Below are 20407 nucleotides of genomic sequence, written 5' to 3' on the forward strand. Positions count from 1 at the left end.
AGGTGTTCTGAATTCCTAGTGACTTTCATCTGGAAGACATAATCAAAGAAATGTTAAAAGGCTTTTTGTAGCATCATTGTTTTTGATAGCAAACAGTAGGAAAAAACTTAAATGTTCACCATTAGAATTATGGTCAAACATGATGAAATGATTCATAATGATCATGTAGACCTCTATTTATATGCAAATAAATTCACATCATAGTATTGAATTAAAAAAAGTTTAAACAATAACATGTATAGTTATGATCATTGGCACAATAGTAGGCATTCAGTAAATATTTGTTCAATAAACTAATAGCTGGATTTTTGAAGCTGTCTACTCCCTCCCTATCAGCAAAAAGAAATGTATAGAATCAGGCTCCCTAAAATGTTAACAATGGTTATCTTGGGGTAGTGGAATTTCAAGTGAAAAAAAAGCATTTAAAAAAATATTTGTTCTAAATAGTTTGATATTTTTATAATGAATGTGATTTATTTATATACCCAGAAAATACAAGCTATTTTCGTTTTTTTAAGCACAGTATTCTGAGTAAGAACATCTGTTTAAAGGGAAGCTAGAAACCTCTCTTCTCTGGGATTTGATCTTCCTCAGTATGTGAGAGAATTAAGAAAAGCAACTCCTGGGCAAGCAGCAGAGTATCTTTTTACAAGGCCTGGAGGGCTGATTCCGTCAAGGCCCCTCTGGAGAAATCTTAGTGATTCTGCACCTCTCCTCCTGGGAGCTGGTTTGCTCTCCCTGTACTGAAGCTAGGGGATTCTCACATTTATTACTATTGTGGCTTCTCCTCCCCTTTTACCCATCTCATCTGGGCAGATTTCTTGTTTTATCTGGCACCCAGTAGAGCTCTGCTGAGCTGAGGGCCTGTCTGTCCCACCAATCCTCATCCAATTAATTGATAAAAAATTAATAATTTAATTTTAGTGATGGGAATTATACACCATTCTCCGAGCTCCCTCTTCACCAGGCGTCCCAAGGTCGCCTCATACAGACAAGCACCTGAAGCAAGAGGAAGGACTATTTTCTATATTTTAAGTGGATTTGGCCACTTGAGCATCTTTGATTGGAGGGCAGGCAAAAGAACAGGAGGCACAGAACAAAAACGGTCCCTCTAGAAATCAGGAGGTTGAAAGGAAATTGGTAGGGGAAAAAATCACATGTGTTCCCTCTGTGCCTGTGGATATTTTTGGGACTTTTGCCAACCTACTTACTTATTTTAACCCTGAACTGCATATATGTGACACAACTCCATTGATTTTGGATTCATTTAAAAGTAGGAGCTCTGAATTCAGACAGTCTTCGCTAGCTATGGGACCTTTGGCTTCAGTGTTTTTATCTGTAAAGTAGAACTAATAAGATGACCTACCTTATAGGGTTGTTATCACAATCAATGAGAAAATGCACTTATAGCACTTAGCTCAGTATCTATTGCGCAAGGCCTCAAAACGTTTTAGATATAATAATAACTATTATTTCTGCAATTAAATATTTGTGATTGTTTAAATAGAGGCTGAACTAAAATTTATTATATGTTGGAAGAAGTTGTTTCTTCGTAAATTAATGTTAGTCTAGGAAGGAAGATTTCTTTGAAAAAATCTGCTATTTAACACAATGGAATACTACTCAGCCATAAGAAACGATGAAATCCAGCCATTTGTGACAACATGGATGGACATTGAGGGAATAATGCAAAGTGAAATAAGTTAGAGGGAGAAGGTCAAATACCGTATGATTTCCTTCATTAAGTAGTAGATAATAACAACAATAAACAAACACATAGGGACAGAGATTGGATTGGTGGTCACCAGAGGGGAAGGGGGGAGGGAGGAGGGTGAAAGGGATAATTCGGTACATGTGTGTGGTGATGGGTTGTAATTAACATTTTGGTGGTGAACATGATGTAATCTATGCAGAAATAGAAGTACAATGATGTACACCTGAAATTTTTACAATGTTATAAACCAATGTTACTCCAATAAACAAAAAATTTAAAAAAAAAAAGAAAAAAGAAAAAATCCGCTATTTAAGGCCATGACATAACATGATGGCGATGATTAAACAACTCAGAACAGTTTTTAAGTCCCTTCGAGTGTCTTAGAAACACTGCTTACAAGCAACTGACATAGAAATCACGTATTATTTCTAGTTAGTTATCCAAGTACACCCTCTACTAAATATCCTGTCAACAGTAATTTGTTACTATAAGTTTTTAAATACTACTTTATTAAATATGTTGTCTAAATCAGATGTTTACTTAAATCAAACAGACCTTTACCTATTTTGAACAAATTGGTAGGGTTTCAGTGTACAATAGAATTGGTAGTTTAGACTGTAATAAAATGATATGAGGATTTGAATTAAACTCTTCTGGGTTTTATCCATGTAAATTTCATGGTATGAAGAGCCATGAAATTAGTTGTGTCTTATATCTCCTTTATTCTACAGTAAACCCATAGAGACTAGTAATTGCTCACTTATCTTTTTATCACACACATACCAGTCATAGCCTGGTGTGTAGTGTAGAGTAGATGCTCAATAAATGTTGAAGGAATGATGGCCAAGAGTTTGTGTAAACAGGTATTTGTAGGGCTGGTTAAGGGGAAGATGGTCTTAAACATGAGCATTTCTTGTCAGCCTGCTTTTGTCTCCTACAAAGTCTATAAAATCCTTGTGCCCACTATGTATTTTGTATTTCTTTTGTGTCTTTTCTGACAACATCTAGAATGGTAGAGATTCAGTAAATACTTACTGAATTCGACCAAAGTAAGTAGAGGGAGGCAAAAGTAAGATAGGCTGCTGTTGATCTAAAGCTGGGAAAACAATTGCTCTGATTTCAGCCCCTCGGTAGAATTTTTGGGAGCCTTCCCAGCTTTCCAGTGCATGGGAACAAAAGGTGATTGCCCGTGGAAAACTGGTCATATCAAGAAGAGAGTCTCATCTTCCCAACTTTTTGCACAAAGAATTGTGACTTGTTTAAGAAGGTCTACTGTTGACACACAGTTTTAATTGTATAGCTAACTGCCATATTTTCCCAGACCCTGCTTTCAGCTGTGGGAGGACCCTGGTGTGTTTACCTGGATAATTATATTTGCCAAGCTTCTCCTCAAATGGAGATAGAGGAGAGCTTTGCGGGAAACACGTGCCATCCTTCCAAATGGAGGTTCCTCTGCCTGTAAAGCAGAATGAAACTAGAAGCTCAGCCTCATAGACCAGGCTGACACTGACTCTGGCATTGGAGGGACACCAAAATTTTCTTCCCACTCTGGGTGATACACTGGCTTGCGTAAGCATCTCAAAGGTTCATAGCTAGGAAGACTGGATCTGGGGAACCGGTGGGAGAAGGATTTGAAGGAGGATTGATAGGAGTGGAGTTGTTGAGCAGCTGATGAGAAGGGTTCATCCCCAGTGGTTACAAGGAGGGAGATAGCCCCAAATCCCTTAATAAAAACCATTCTGTGTAACAGGAAGAGGCCATTTCATTCATGAAAAGTAGCTGAGAATAGACAGACAATGGGAGAGAAGAACTTTGGAAGTCAAGCCTTCAGGATGTTTTTATTTCCCCACTCCTAGAGAGGAGAGAGTATGGAAAAGTTAGATGACAGTGAAGAAACTAACAAATTGGATACTACCAGCCGAGCGTATCCAGCCTCTTGAGCAGTACAAAGCTCACCAGTCAGTGTAGTCTTCATGACAGCTGCAAAAGCAATGGCTACATAAACTTTCTCGAGGCGAGGAGAGAGCAGAATGTGAGAGACGCTCTTGCTGTAAGAAAAACATAATAAATCCAAGAGCTACACATAGCCTGGGGGTTTTTATGACCATAGCCAGGCAAGAAGGAATGACTGAACTTAACTAAAGCTGTTAATTACCTGGGTGAGATCAAAAGCCCAAGTAAGGGAGTATATTTATGATGCACCTTACAGGATATGCTTCAACTTCTTACTTTTTTTTTATTAATTGGTTTGATTAAATAGATTTAAAGAGCCTGGGCAGAGCCTTTTAAATCATATTCCATATTGATCTAATGAAATAGTCAATAAATTTACTAACATAGTCCCTTTCCTTTGTACAGTCTGGAGGGAAATGCTTCACTGAATGGTTATAACTCAAGTCTAAACCTCACTGCTATTCCCACAGTGACTCATAGAGAGCAGGAGGATTCTGGGAAAATGTTTTAGGCCATTTGTGGGAGTGCTTGAATAAGTGGTTTAACACCTGTTACAGACTACTCCCCACCCTCTATCCTACCCCCACCTCCAAGCCCTTTGGCGCTTCACGGCAGACTTTATTTGAGCTGGCCAGTGTTGGGAGCCTTGCAAATTCTATGCATAATTTACCAGATTTACTAATGTATGCCACCATCTGTTGTTGCCCTGACTCTGGGGCTTCAAGAGACCAGTCATATGTTAGGTCCTTTGACTTTTATTCATTTGTCCACCCAGCTCCATTAATATTGACAAAATGAAGCTCATAAATACAATAAAGTGTGCCCAGGTAAATAACAAATCTACAATGAAGATTCCTTAATCTCTCAATAAATCTGGACTAAATCATGGGAAACTTTCTTGAAGTAGCTTCTTTGTGTCCCTTTTCCCACGTCCTGGAGCAATGAAGGGAACCTAGATGCTAGAGAGCACATGGATAAGGGATCTTTTATGTGATTTTTTTAGACACTGACATTTCATGAATTTCTTCCATTGAGTGTGGAATGGAACAAGATTTTGCCTTGTCACTAATTCCAAAGGTAGGCCCAGCAGCAATGTTCTGGGGCCAAAGTTTCCTTGGACTTGGGGTGTCAAGTCAGCACAGAGGTGACAAAATTAACTTTGAAAATCCCGTAATGCACTCATACGGAAAAATGTTACTAGTTTTGTACCTACAGCTCTGCAAGTAATTCTTGTGTACCCTCAAGCATGAGAACCAGCTGCAAAAAGGAGGAGGAGCGGAGTAGGCCTGCAGCTCTGAGGAATTCAAGCCGTCCTGTCTTTAAAATAACCGTCAAATTCTTAGCTATGACTGTGGGATGGGTTGAAATTCCCAAAGCGGTCCCTGCTGCCTACTGGCTTTAGTCGACCCTGTTTTAAGATTAAGCCTCTCTACCTTTAACGCACGTCTAGATTTGTTTGTGATTGTGAGGCTTAAACCAGGAAGTAGAGTCTCCTCTTGAAAGACTGGGGTGGTGGAGTGTGGGTGGGTCCCAGCTCTAAAGTCTGTGAGCCTACGTTAAGTTAGGTCTTGATGCAGCTTCGCTGTACTCCAGACCAGGGCGGTTTATGGATATGAAGTGACTTTAAAAATTAAACACCATGGTGAGTTCAGATGTTGAACTCATTCAGAGTGAAGGAGAAACCCGTGTAACTGAGGCCTTTCTCTCTCCTTCCACTTCCCCCTCCCCCCTCTTGTATCTTCAATTATCTGGGTAATTTGGTCCTGAGGGCATAAATTCCTTTATAACTCAAATCCATTATGCGGAGAAGAGTCATCAGGAAATTACTCAGATTGCATCCCAGACACAGTGGCGAAGGTTTTGGAGCAGCTCCGGCCTTCCGTTAGCGCAGCACTGCTCTGGATTTTAGATACGGGCCTGGAGGCTGGACATCCGCAGCTCTTCCCTTTGTCCCTCTTTGTTTCAGCAAGAGCCGCCTGTAGGGAAGCCTTGCGCTGGTTCTGGCTAGCGGTGGCTTCTCTCCACTCGAGGCCACTGTGGCTGCCAGCTTCCCTTGGCCCGTGTAGACATGTTCACTCCAGGCCAGGGAGAGCTGCTGCCAGGCAGGCAGGCATATGCTTTCATCTTGTCTAGCCATCTCCAGGAGCCAGGGACCCAGGCCTTTTAATTTCTCTAAACCTCAGACCTTCTGGTGGAGAGCTGGTTTTCATGTTTGTGCCCTGACAGGGGTTGTCTTTGTGCTGTCGGTGGTCTGTGAGCCGCCTGCCTTTGGGCTTACAGGCACTCAAACCAAATGCAAACATTTTCAATTTAGATTTTGGAAAAGGACATTTTAGTGTCTGGCAACCTCTTTTATCTGGCTTTATTCTTTCTAGATTTCTGGTTGACTGGGGATACTCAGTTTGGGTTTGTTGTTTGTGTGCATTTTCACTCTTTTTTTTTTTTTTTTGTTCCCACAAAGTGATGACTCAGAGGATGGCAGCGTGTAAAAGGGTTGTGGATTTTGGTGTCAGGCAGACTTGTGTCTATTGCTTTTTATCTGTCTCCCCTAACAATTATGTGAACACCATGAGAACAGAGATTTTTGTCTGTCTTATTTTCTGCTGTTCCTCAGTGCCTAGCATTGTGCCAGGCATATAGTGGGTGCTCATTAAATAAATAACATGAGAGAATGAATGAACAGGCTCAGATTCTACTCCCTACTTAGAAGCTTTGGGATTTTATGTGAGATTTTTTTTAAACACCCCATATCTCAGTTTATCACCTGCAAAATGGTCATAAAATGTATAAGACAATAGAGAAAGTACCTGGTATAGTCCTGTGTTCAGTAAATTTTGGGAGCTCCCTCTTCCCCTATTTGTCAACCACATGGTGAACTCTTCAAGGACGAGGACTTAGTTTTATTTTCCATATCCCAGGGCCTGGCACTATCCCTGATACGGAACCTCTTAATCTCAAGTTCATGTGCCCAGTGCCCCGCAAGCCAAACACTGAAACATCAGTGCTTGGAGATGAGAAAGGTTCATTCAAATTAGCCAAAACGAGTAGGTGAGAGCCTGGGTTCGCTCAAATCTACCCCCCTAGAGCAGAAAGCAGGGGGGGTTTATAGAGTTAAGGAGCCTGGCAGGAGGGGCTTCAGGGAAACAAAGGGGTCACTCCCGATGAGCCTCTGGGCAATCTGACTGCTGGGTTTCAACAGCTAGTGAGGGCCGGCCATCCTTGATCGCAACCTCCCCGAAGCCATTCTCTTTCTCCTGCAAAACAAGCTCACAAATCCTTGAGACCCCTGAGTCACCCGTCAAGTTAAACAGGAAAAAAAGCAAATTGGTTTAATATCTACAGCACCCCTCAGATACCCGGCTTCATCCCTACACATAGTAGGTGTTCAATAACTGTTGAATGAATAAATGAATGAATTTAATCCTCTGTGGGGGGGGGGGTGCATGTGAATCCATGAAATTGACTATTGAGGACAGGCCTAGAGAAGATACCTTTCTGTTGTGTCTCATTCCTGTATCTCAGTTTCCATACAGGGCACATGAACCGAGAATTCTCCACAGATCGCCTAGATCCGTGGATTATGTGGACCATTTGAAACAGAATTTTATACTGGAATTTCTTCTTTTCAGCCAAAAAGTACCACTCATAGGATAAAATCTCAGGCCTGTGGTGATTTGCTGACCATAATTCTTTACATATTTATAAGGTTTTATGTTTTATATGTAATTTTTTGCACATTTGTAATGTTATGTTATTTGACCCACTCTGTGAGTTTAGTAAACTTGTTGCTGTTACACTCATTGGGCAGGTAAGAAAACTGAGGCAGAGTATGGAGATTTGCCAAAGTCAGACAGTTATTTAGTGGCGTAAAAGTTAGAAACTCCATTTCCTGGCCGCAAACTCTTCACTAAATCATGTAGCTTCCGTGATTATTGAGCTGAAAGGAGGGTACAGGTGTTTTGAACTCCTATTCACATTGTCAATATTGCTTATTTGCAAAATCTCCTTGCCTTTTTTTGGTTGTTGTTATATGACCCGAAGTCTGTATCTACTACATCATTTGCAAATTGCTCCAAACTCTAGTTTTATTGTTATTTATGACATACAGTCAATTTCTTAGCTTGCAACTCAGTTAATCATGCTTGAGTAATTTTGAAGAGAACGTTTGTGTAGTTGAAATTTGGAAGGGGTTGAAGAGTTGGTCTTCCAGTTTTCAGCACTGCTTTCCACAGATGTAACCCAGCTGAGAAATTCTATTTTACTTACCATATTAAGGTGTGTCCCTTTCAATGTTCAACAGGGTTATCATCATTACATGTATCTCTCTTTTGGGAAAAACGAAAGAGAAGCATCTCTTTGTTCCTATCTCAGAATAAACTTTCCAAAAGATATTCCTATACCGGCAATTTGAGGCCTAATTTTTTTTTTTTTTTTTTTTTTACCTCGGATAAAATAACATGTGAAGCAAACACAAATCAAATGTGACATATGATTTATTTACTGTTGACAGTCCTAGTACGGTCCAAAGCTGTGAAGGATGATAAATTAAGTGCTTCTTTACTCAGTACAGGTGATGTTCAATGCAAACCTCTTTAAAGATGAGTTGGAATATTTTTACAAAGGGGAATTAATGAAATACAATAACCAACTGAGGAGGCAATTATTGGAATGGAGATAAAATAGGTACCTAGGTGATTCTTCTTTAGTTTTGCTATAGGTATGGGCATTCAGATGCAGCGTAAATCTTCAAACTGTGGAACATTAGCTCAAAGTTACCCCTGGTTAATTGCTGAATAACAGACAATTCTGTGATTGGGTTCACACGTTTGTTCTTTACTCCATTGGACTAACAGCTTCCATATCCAGAATGTGTTTTCATGACTTAAGTGCAAACTCTATCATGGCCTGCAAGGGCCTTCCTGGTCTGGCACCGTCCCAACCTCATCTTGCTTTATGCCAAGCTTTGCTCACTGCACCCCATCTACATTGGCTTTTCTTCTTCCTCCGGTACATCAAGCTCATTCCCATTGTAGGGTTTCTGTGCTGGGCCTTCTCTCTGGAAAGATTTTCCCCCAGATCTTCACACCAGTGGTTCTTGAATGGGCTGATTTTTTCCCCCAGGCGATATTTGGCAAAGTCTGGAGACATTTTTTATTGTTATGACTTGGAGGTGGGGTTCCTTCTGCTATCCAGTGGGCTGAGGCCGGGGATGCTGCTGAACATCCTACAATGCACAGGATAATCCCCTACAACAAGGAATTATCCAAAATGTCAACAATGCCGAGGTTGAGAAACTCTGAGTTATAGCTGATCTTTCTCCATGTTCAAGTGTTAGCTCAAAGGTTACTTCTCCCTCAGACAGGGGCCTTCCCCACCACCTTCTCTAAAGCAGCCTTACTCTCTCCTGTTACTTTGTTTTCTTTTCCTTATAGCTCCAAACATTACATGAAATTTTCTTGCCTTATATATTTGTTTACTTGTTTCTTGTCTTCCCTCTTTCTCTAAAATGTAAACTACACTGGAGGAAGGACTTTGTTTGTCTTGTGCACTGCTGTCTTCCCAAAGCCCAGAACAGTGTCTGGCATTTAGCAGACGCTAAGTACACATTTCTTGGAAGAAAGAAAGGAAGAAAAAAAATAAGAAGAAAGAAAAGAAAGAAAGGAAGGAAGGAAGGAGGAAAAGAAGGAAGGAAGAAAGGAGGTTAGGTTGGATGGATGGAAGGGTGCGTGGATGATGGATAATGAATAAAGACTGAAAAAACTGATGGACTTAAAAAATACTCCCCTTTGTAACGATAAGTGACAAAATTTTTTAATAGACAAACCCTGTTTGACCATCACATGGAATTTTATGTTGCCATAAGAATACTACTGGTAATAGTTTCTGGGGAATCATGGAAGTGCGTACTGTGAATGGCCATCAATGTGATGATATCCTGTTTTCAGAAGAATCTCACTGGGTCCATTAACACTGGTTTCCAGTCTGAAGGAGTGATCGGCTTCTTTGGTTTGTTAATAGCACAGCTGGAATCTAGGAGACTGATTCTGGGATCTAGTCATTAATATGAGTACTGATGTTTGTCATTGGACAATCTTCTTCTCTATGTATTTGTTCTGAGGATTATGGGGCTTTTCTCCATTTATTTTCTCAGTTATGGCTGTTCTTAATTTTTACTTCTTTGTTTTTACTGCTGCTGGTCATTGTTTCCTGACCTCTTTGGTGATTATGTGTTGACACTGCACTTTTGAGCCTGGCCACATCATTTATAGGAACCTCTTTGTTTTTTGGCAGCATTTATGGATGGTTCAATCAAATATTTTACTTCAGAATTATCGTTAAAAGTCACCTGAATTACCAACTGTGAAATAAAGTTAACGCAATGAAATACATTTAGTCCTGATATTAGACTGAACATAACTGAATCGGTGTTTGATAATTGAGAAGGAACTCAGGATAGCAATTGCCTCACAAGCATCATAATGAATTTGAATTGTCCTTGCCCCACAGGTGGGTGAGAGTGTCAAGTCACAGAGAGATTCCCTGGGTGTGATGGCAAATACGTTTACTCTACCGTGGAAAACATATGTTTCGTAAAGACATGACTTTATCGACTTTTCCTCTGGCTTCCTACCGAGCCTTTAAATTCTGGAACTTTCATCACGCTTCTACCCCCCACTCCCAGCCTTGGTCTTTATCCCCTAATTACATGAGCTTAACTTCCCCTGACCTACAGAGTGTCAAGAAAAATTGGCATATAAAGCCCTGTTGTGTTTTGGTCTGACCTGTGGGTCCTTTAAATGAAGCCAGGATACAGTATAGGGGTTTGGGCTGCTAATGTCTGGACACCCTTAAGAAGCATAAATCTCTTCAAACCCAAGGAGACTTGAATGTGGTGATTTCCAGCCTTCTTGGATTTGTGACACCTTATGGCTTGATTTGCTAACACCTTTTTCCCCTTTTTAAAAGTAACAGGTGTGTCATATGTTTATTTAAAAAATTAAAGTAAATCATTATTTATATTTTTATTATTATTTAGCTTTATTTTTGAGGATGAGGGAAGTACTTTGAAGAATTTTTAATGGCCATAATAGCTGGGACTAGCTCACATTTAATCCTCTCTCTATCCTTGACCCCATTACCATGATTCTAGCTATTTTAACTTTACTTTCTTTGAACTGTCATTTGTACTCTGTTGTGTGGTACTTGACCATAAGCTGTTCACTCTTGTTCTCTAATTGCTTCTAGTGTGTTCTGTATCTCCAGTGATATTATTCTCCTCAGATATGGCCCAGTTCTAAGCACAATAGATGCACAGTAAAAAAAAAAATCAGTTGAGTACTTGGAGATATCCTTGGTTGGGAGTAGGGGCACAACCCATGTTTGGAACACAAACACTCAGTGCTCATTGGCTAACTTCTCAGAGAAGAAAGAAGCAAATCTGTCCCATGATTGACTAAGGAGGCATTCTCTACAAATTCCATGAAAAGAGCAGTGATAGCCATCCCGCCAGACATTATGAGTGTTTATTCTTTGTGTGCTTGTAGGGAAATCAAGTCTTATGAAATGGAATTCAGAGGGCATTAAATGATGCCCTTTAGGAATGCCGTGGTGTAGACAGAAGCTCTTGGTTTTTTCTTCCAGATGCTTGCTTCTACGCTTTGATAATGTAGGAAGGACAGTTGTGGCCATGCTGGCTGTCTTGCTGTCTCACCAGCCATCATACATGGCCATGGCCTCCATCCCTCCTGCCCTATTGTGCTGTTCCTCTCAGTGAGGGGGGAGGAGGACCCTCTCCCTGCCAGCATCTCATTCCTTGGATGAGGCTTCCAAACAGCATGGCTTTAGTTTTTCTTACATCTCTCTCAGTATTACAATTCTGTATTTAATTTATTTCTTTAGCTTTTATCTCAAGGGTCTCAGGTCAAGTTCCTGTAAATGAGGTTGGATTGAGAGATAAGAGAGACATTCCATTATGTAACATGCTAAAGTCTCCCTTTACATCTTTAGTAGATCAGTGACCTGGGGTTTAGTCACAGCATCTCCAGTCCTTCCTTCAGGATGAAAATTCTGCCTGGGTGCTCTCCAAATAGTTAGAGGGTGGGCGTTCTACTTGCTCTTATTTGAATCCTAAACCCAATGTTCTGGGAACCTCCCTGTACTGGAAAGCTCGGCTGGTACCTTCCTACCCACAGTGCTTCCTAAAGGAAACTTCTTTACTCTCTGTACCTACCTGCAGTGGGCACAAATATTTAGATTACGGTTGGCCATCTGACTCAGAGGTGACCAATTAATATGTTTGCCAGTTATACAGCATAGTTCGAGAAATGAGCTGAACAAATTTGAATCTCACCCTTAGGAGTTTGAACTGGGAAACTTGGAGAGCTCAAGGCAGCTAGAAGCAGGGGCAGAAAAATGTCTTAAGTTAGAGTCATGGCCAGCCAGAGTTACATGCAAGTAGAACTTAGGATGGAGCAGAAACTATGAGTAAAGAGAAGTGTCCAGTTGTTAGATGGGGAGAATGGTGCAGAAATGCAGAGAGAAGTTAAAATAATATGAGAAATAGACCATGAGACTGATGTAAAAGCTGGGGAAAGTATTCAACCCGTAGATACGCCTCCATTCCTTTTTTTTTTTTCTTGGCTTATTTCTTTATGGTGTTTTCTTTTCTTTCTTTCTTTTTTTTTTTTTTTTAAAGATTTTATTTATTTATTTTTTTCCCCCTAAAGCCCCAGTAGATAGTTGTGTGTCGTCGCTGCACATCCTTCTAGTTGCTGTATGTGGGACACGGCCTCAGCATGGCTGGAGAAGCGGTGCGTCGGTGTGCACCCAGGATCCAAACCTGGGCTGCCAGCAGCAGAGCGCGCGCACCCAACCGCTAAGCCACTGGGCCGGCCCTCTTTTTTTTTCTTTTTAATTATTTTATTTGGAGTCATATTGGCTTATGACATTGTGTAAATTTCAGGTGTACATCAATATATTTCAGTTTCTGTATAGACTGCATTGTGTTCATCACTGAAAGTCCAGGTTTTTCTTTGTGTGTGTGAGGAGGATTAGCTCTGAGCTAACATCCGTTGCCAATCCTCCTCTTTTTGCTGAGGAAGATTGGCCCTGGGCCAAAATCCACGCCCATCTTCCTCTACTTTGTATGGGATGCCGCCACAGCATGGCTTGACAAGCATGTGTCGATGTACGCCCAGATCCAAACCTGCAAACCCCGGGCCGCCAAAGCAGAGCGCGAACTTAACCGCTATGCCACCAGGCCAGCCCCGAAAGTCCGGTTTTTATCCGTCTCCATATGTATGTGCCCCTTTACCCCTTTTGCCTTCCCCCAACCCCTTCTCCCCTGCTAACCACTAATCTATTCTTCTGATCTATGTATTTGTTTATCTTCCACATATGAGTGAAATCATATGGTGTTTGTCTTTCTCTGTCTGACTTATTCTTCTCAGCATAATGCCATCAATGTCCATCCATGTTGTTGCAAATTTTGTCTTTTTTTATGGCTGAGTAGTATTCCATTGTATACATATACTATATCTTCTTTTATCCATTCATCCATTGATGGGCACTTGGGTTGCTTCCATGTCTTGGCTATTGTGAATAATGTTGTGATGAACATAGGAGTATATATATCTTTTTGAATTGTTGATTTCATGTTCTTTGGATAAATACTCAGTAGTGGAATTGCTGGATCATGTGGTATTCCTATTTTTAATTTTTTGAGAAATCTCCGCATTGTTTTCCATAGTGGCTGTACTGGTTTGCATTCCCACCAGCAGTGTATGAGGGTTCTCTTTGCTCCACCTCCTCTCCAACACTTATTTCTTGTCTTGTTAATTATAGCCATTCTGACGGGCATGAGGTGATATCTCATTGTAGTTTTGATTTGCATTTCTCTAATAACTAGTGATGTTGAACATCTTTTCATGTGCCTGTTGGCCATCTGTATATCTTCTTTGGAAAAATGTCTGTTTGTATCCTCTGCCCATTTTTTGATCCGATTGTTCATTTTTTTTGTTATTGAGTTGTATGAGTTCTTTATATATTTTGGAAATTAACCTCTTGTCAGATATATGATTAGAAAAAAGAACAAAGCTGGAGGTATCACACTCCCTGACTTCAAAATATGCTACAAATCTGTAGTAATCAAAACAACATGGTGCTGGCAGAAAAACAGACACACAGATCAATGGAACAGAATTGAAAGCCCAGAAATATAAAACCATACATCTATGGGCACATAATCTTCGACCAAGGAGCCAAGAACATTGAATGGAGGAAGGAAAGTCTCTTTAATAAATGGTATTGGGAAAACTGGTCAGCTACGTGCAAAAGAATGAAAGTACACCATTGTCTTAGACCATATGCAAAAATTAACTCAAAATGGATTAAAGTCTTGAATGTAAGACCTGAAACCATAAAACTCCTCAAAGAAAATATAGGCAGTACGCTTTTTGACATCGGTCTTAGCAGTATCTTTTCGAATACCATGTCTACTCAGGCAAGGGAAACAAAAGAAAAAATAAACAAATGGGACTACATCAGACTAAAAAGCTTCTGCAAGACAAAGAAAACCATCAACAAAATGAAAAGACACCCCAGCAACTGGGAGATCATGTGGCTCCATTCTTGATGGTTTCCCATTTCTACTTGATTTGTATGCTTACAATAAACTCTCCTTTTCATGAGCTTACTTGAATGAATCTTTCCTTTGATATCAAAAAGCCTGAGCCTGATTTTTTTGATATGTATTCTCTTTGAGTGATCTATACACTTATGACTTCAGTACTCTTTATAATTTGCTGCCCTCAAATTTTATCTTTAGTCTAGACTTCTTTTCTTCACTTTCAGATCCTTACATATACAGATTCCTATTGGTCATCTCCTAGATGCTTTGCAGGCTCCTTTAAATCAGCCTGTCTTCAGTGGAATTAATCACCCCTTTCCCACAGCTTCAACTTGCTCCTCCTCCTATATTTCCTCTCAAGTGACTAACACCATCATTTGCTTAGTTGTCTAAGCCTTGATTTCTCTCTCTCTCCCAGTCTTTCATTTTATATGCAGTTGGTCACAAATTGTATAGATTTTTGCCTCCTCAATGTCTCTAAACCGATCACTATTCTCTATTCACAGTATTCACTGCTGTAGATCAGTCCTCTATCATCTCTTACCTAGACTATAGCTACCACTTCCTAAGTGGTCTTGCTGTCTCCGATGTGGACCACTCACCATCCATCCTCTTGCCCTCTGGAAGCCCATTCTCTAATTTGCTTCCAGAATGCTCTTTCTGAAAGGTATATATGAGCATGACAAATGTCTCCAATGGCTTCTTTTTATACCTTCAGGATAAAGTCTAAACTTTTTAGCAAGGCTAAAAATCCCTTTGTGACCTGGCCTCCTCTACTTTTTCCTATAATAAACAAGACACAGTTCCTGTCCTCAACCCTCAAGAGACTAACAAATACACAGAAAATACTTGGATTATAAATACTAAGAAAAACGTAAGCAAGCATAGGGTGCTATGCACATGGGCCACCTAACCCATGGTGGGGTAGGGGAGGGAGAGGAGGCTTCCAGATCCCCCAGCCCAAGCCAAGGCCTGAAGGAAGAGGAACGTTAACCACATCAGGGGGTAAGTAAGATAGGAGAGGGAAAGAGTGGCCCAGGCAGAACAACCGCATGGACCAAGGTCTGGAAGCAAACATCATGCTCTTGAACTGAGAAAATCAGTCCAGTGGAGCATAAAGAATAGTGGTGCTGACTGCAACTGAGGCCACACTGGGTCTTATGAGCTCTTTTAAGGAGTTTAGACTCTATTAAAGCAGCAACCGACAAGCAAGATTAGAATGTTGATTAAGCAAAATAAGCTATATAATTACCTAGAAGAATATTTATTTTGGGGATTCTTGGAACAGACTTGATTACATCTTAGGTTTGTAGTTTTTTAAGGATCACAGTAAGATTACTCTAAAATGAATTTTTATTGACTGTCAGAGCACAAAGGTGAAAGAAACCTCCAGAGGTCATTGAGATTTTAGCCCTGCCTTTAGGCAGAACCTTACATAAATCTTTCCAGACAGATGGGTGTTTGCTGGCAAAGGTATTCAGCCGCAAAGAAGTAATCGCTGCTTTTGTTGACAGATTTAGAGATGTTTTGCCAAACGCTATCTTAAAATACTATGATTGGATGTAATTTTGCAAAAATGAGTCTATAATGAAGGTGATTCACTTGCCGTATCAGCTAAGGAGTATCTTCTATTTACAGTTTATTTAATTTACATTTGATTAATTTACACTGAGTGCAAGCAGTTACTCTATAATTATCTCTTTGCCTGCATCAGGGTACAGGCAACATTATGTTTGGAAAATGGTGAAGCCAGAAGATGTTAACATAGAAAACACCCATTAAGTAATCTCTTTCACTTACTTACCATCAAAGCAAACCTTTATGACTTTAGATTCATGAGGAGTTTTTCAAATCTGTATTTCCCACGCATCCTAACACAAAATGTTATTTACCTTGCATTTTCACAATTTAATCTCTAAGCTGTTACAAACCACAGTTTATTTTTGTTTGTTTAGTCCTGCTAACTCCACCGTCATTAGGGAAAGCAGTTATTTAAGAAAGAGCTTTCAGGAAATTATGTACGTGTATATCCTATGAACTTCTCATGGGCAAGAACTATGTTCTCTTTAATCACTTATTCTTTTAATTTTTAAAATATTTATTGTGCATTTCAGAAATTATGGTGGATGGAGCGTCAACGTACATTTGACTTCAAATAATTGTAAGCCAAAGGTCAGCAAACTATAGCCCTTGGGCCAAACCCGACCTGCTGCCTACTTTTGTATGGCCTTCGAGCAAAGAGTGGTTTCCACATTTTTTAAATGGTTGAAAAACATTCAAAAGAGGACTATTTCATGAAATTTGAATATTATATGAAATTCAAATTTCAGTGTTCATAAATAGTTTTATTGGAACATAACTGCACTCATTCGTTTACACATTGTCTGTGAGTGCTTTTGTGCTGTAAGGCACATTGAGTAGTTGCAATGGAGACTGTATGGTTCGTCAAGTCTAAAATATTTACAACCTGACTCTTTACAGAAAAAGTTTGCAGATCCCTGGCCTATAGTAATCATGGTAATCTCATTTCCCTTGCTAATGAATGGTTTGTGAATGAACATAAAACCTAATCCTGGGAAACGGAATATGAGAAGTATGCTGAGGGCTTTCTGGTAAAAGTTTCTACCTCCTCTAAAGAAAGCACAGGAAAAGACAGTTCCTTTCTTCCTTTGTCACTGTTGCACCTGAATGTGGGGCCTGGAGCTGTGGCAGCCATCTTCTGCCCATGAAGACTCCCAGCTGAAGGCAAGGCTGCCTCCCTGAGATGGCAGCAGGAAGAATGGGAAGAGCCAGGTTCTTGATGTGAATGTTGAATCATTGAATGAGGCCTGGATCCTATCCTGCCTTTGTACTTCATGTTGTATAAGGTAACATACTTTCTTAACGCTAAGCCAGTTTGAGGTGCGGTTTTCTGTTCCTTGGTGCCAAAGCTTCCTACATAGGCCTCTATAATACACCAGCCATTATGCCAGGCATTGGGAATACAGTAACAGCAAAAATGAAGTAAAACATAGTCCCTGTGCTCTACCAGCTCTGTCTAGCAGGGACGTATTTCTAAGGAATATGGGATAAGAAATGTTTAAGGCTGCCTAGGGGGTCAGGGTGATCTTCACGGAAGTGCTAATATTTGATCTGAGATTTGGACAGTGATTTGGACTTCATCAGGTCAGTTTATAGGGGACCAACATTTTTAGGAAAAGAGAAGAGTAAATAAAAAGGCACAGGAGAGATGAAATAGTATGGTGTTTGGGGTTGATAACCACACAGTTGGGTATGGCTGCGGAGGAGAGGAGTAGTCAGAATTTCCATTGCACGGAACTTGGATGCTGTTGCAGCAACCGCTACTACTACTCCTTCTAGTATAAAAACAACTACTGCAAAAGAATTGATATTAACAACAACAGGTATTATTTATTGAGTACGTACTAGATTAGGCACTTTAAATGTATTCTCTCATTTGATTCTCATCAGAATTCTGTGGGGACGGTCCTATAGTCATTCACGTTTTAAAGATAATTTACCAAGGCACAGTGAAGTTAAATGACTTATCCAAGGTTACTTAGTAAGTAAGTATAGAAGTGGGAATAAAACCTTGGTCTTTCTGATACAAGGCTGATGTCCTGATTAGTATGCATAAAGCCTTAGAGGTCCTGTGGGATAGAGTGCAGTCAAGTCTTGTTGCATATTTCATATCCAATGGATTTGGTGACTCTTGCACATCTTGCACAACCATTATTGTAGCTTCAGGAGCTGCAGTACAGTTGAATTTTCAGAGCTGTTTTTTTATCTTTTTAAAGTACACATGTGAAAGTGAACATGGAAATTTCAGACATGAACTTAGACTTACAACTTCAAGTGCTTCACAGCTGTGCCAATGGGCATTCTTGACAGTGTAGTTTGTACAATAGAGAATTTAAAGATTTTTTTAATGCCGATATCTATGTATTCTAATGTCCAGTTGCAATATAAAGACATGTTACTCTACCTAGTTGCATTCTATATATACATGTCCTAAAATGCAGATTTCCAATACCCTGCTTTATGAAGCAAAAATTTAAGGTGCAATGAGAAGAGGACAATTTCAGAATCCAGAGGCAGTGGCAAATAGCTAGATCACATGAAAAGCAGAGCAAAAGCTGAGTTGTTAAATGCCAGGGTGTCAGAGGCAATTAAGAGAAGTGGTTTCAAATGAGCGGGGCTGATGGGAAAGTGAAAAGGAAATGAGAGAGGCTCTGGGGTCACATGGGAATAAAGTGACAAAGACAGGGGCTAGGAAGGAGGGTGGTGGAAAACGCAGGAGGTCATTTGTGGCTGGATCTGAAAAGAACGGGATGAGTCTGCAGATGGAACATGGTCCAAGTGGGAGTGAGGGCAGGGTTCTGTGGCTGTGTGGAGGCATCGTGAGACACCTGGGCCCTGGGTTCAGATGGGCTGTATTCCAATCCCAGCTCTGCCACTGTACCACCCAGAGAGGTAACTAAATCTTTGAAGCCTTTTTCCCTCTTCTGTAAAATGGGGATAATCAAAGCATTTACCTTGTAGCATTGTTAGGAGGATTAAATGGAATCATCTATGTTAAATGCTTAGTACAGTGCTAGACACATAGTAGTGTTCAATAAATATCAGCTGCTTTGGTATTATTATTATCATATCTGGCAGGAGAGAGTAATCAATCTTCCAAACTCCATGCAGACTCTTTCTCACAAGGCAGAACCCCGATGCCTGTCCAGGACAAGCATTTAAAGCAACTGTTGAATGAATGAATGGCTCCTACCCCTTGAATTGTTATCATTATTAGTTTTTGGTTGGACCATTTCTGCAGTTGATTTACCCATCCTTGTGCAAGGGTATACAGTGGTGAGAATTTTAATGCATGAGTGGTTTGGGCAACAGCCTTAAAATGTCTTATTTTTACTACATATTATTATAGCATTACATTCATAGTTAGGGGTCAGCTGCCATTTCCTGAGGTTTATAACATGCCTGTTTTAATTAACATCAAGCTAAATTTTGGCATACAGGTGGTCAGCCCAGATGTGAATGTTATTTTTAAAAGTGCCTTATGGCTGTTAAATCTCTTTCTTTAAAATAGCAAAACATATATGAGTGTGTGCGTGGTGGGGGAGGGGGGTGGAGCACAGTAAAAATCTGAAATACTGATTATTTCAGGCCTTCTTTAGACAAGCTTCAATGATGAAAAGATTCCTTCAAAATTATTAAAATATGCTTACATGGGCCACAAACTAATAAATTGAATAGAAGCCAGAATAACAATAAAAATGAGGTGGCCACACACTGGATAGATAAAAGAAAGGGTTGCATATACATTCTGCAGTTTAGAAAAATAAGCACAGAGCATGAGTAATATGTCACAGGGATGCTGTTAATAGAGGTGAGAGACGGACACAGGGCTTCTAACTTCTATTTAGAGATAAAAGAGTGCCCCAATTTTTAGTTTGTCTAAATAATACATCCTGAATATGTGTGTATGAGCACACAGTATACACACAAATACCTTTTCTCTCTTTCTCTGACACACACATATCACATGTATACTCACCATATACACATAAACACGTATTATAATCTCAATCACTAATAGATGTATGCTGAGTTCTGGAAAATTAATTTCCTCTCCTTGAGCCTAATTTTTTCATTTCTAAACAAGGATGCGGAGCCTGATGACTCATGCAAGTCATCATTGATACCCCCTTCTTCTTTATCCCATATCCAATCCTTTGCCAAGTCCGGTTAATTTTACCTCCTACATATTTATCAAACCTTTCTACTTCTCTTTATCTACTACCACTTCATCTAAAGCTACTGCCGTCCTGGTCTGGGCCACTGCAGTAGCTTCCAGCCTGATCTGGCTGCATCTACTCTTGCCTGCCTCCAAATCTATTTTCCGCACTACTTCCAGAGCTGTGTGTTTCCAATGAAATCTAAACATATTATGACCCTGCTTAGGACACTTGGCCTTCCAGTCATTGCTCTTTGGCTAAAGATAAAACTCTTCACCATGGGCTTCAAAGGTCTGCAAAATCTTGGCCCTGCCTATTTCTCCTACCATGACCTTCTGGATTTCTATGCTCTAAACATTCTGGATTTCTTTC

At 40.1% G+C, this 20407-nt stretch overlaps 1 long non-coding RNA gene across 8 annotated transcripts in view; it reads left to right on the plus strand.

Moving 5' to 3' along the window:
• The window catches only part of LOC131408319 (uncharacterized), a 268312-nt gene that overhangs the window by 149667 nt on the left and 98238 nt on the right, over window positions 1-20407 (plus strand). The gene's annotated exons all lie outside the window — the stretch shown is intronic.

This window comes from Diceros bicornis, chromosome 1 (assembly GCF_020826845.1).
Source record: "Diceros bicornis minor isolate mBicDic1 chromosome 1, mDicBic1.mat.cur, whole genome shotgun sequence".
Taxonomy (NCBI): Eukaryota; Metazoa; Chordata; class Mammalia; order Perissodactyla; family Rhinocerotidae; genus Diceros; species Diceros bicornis.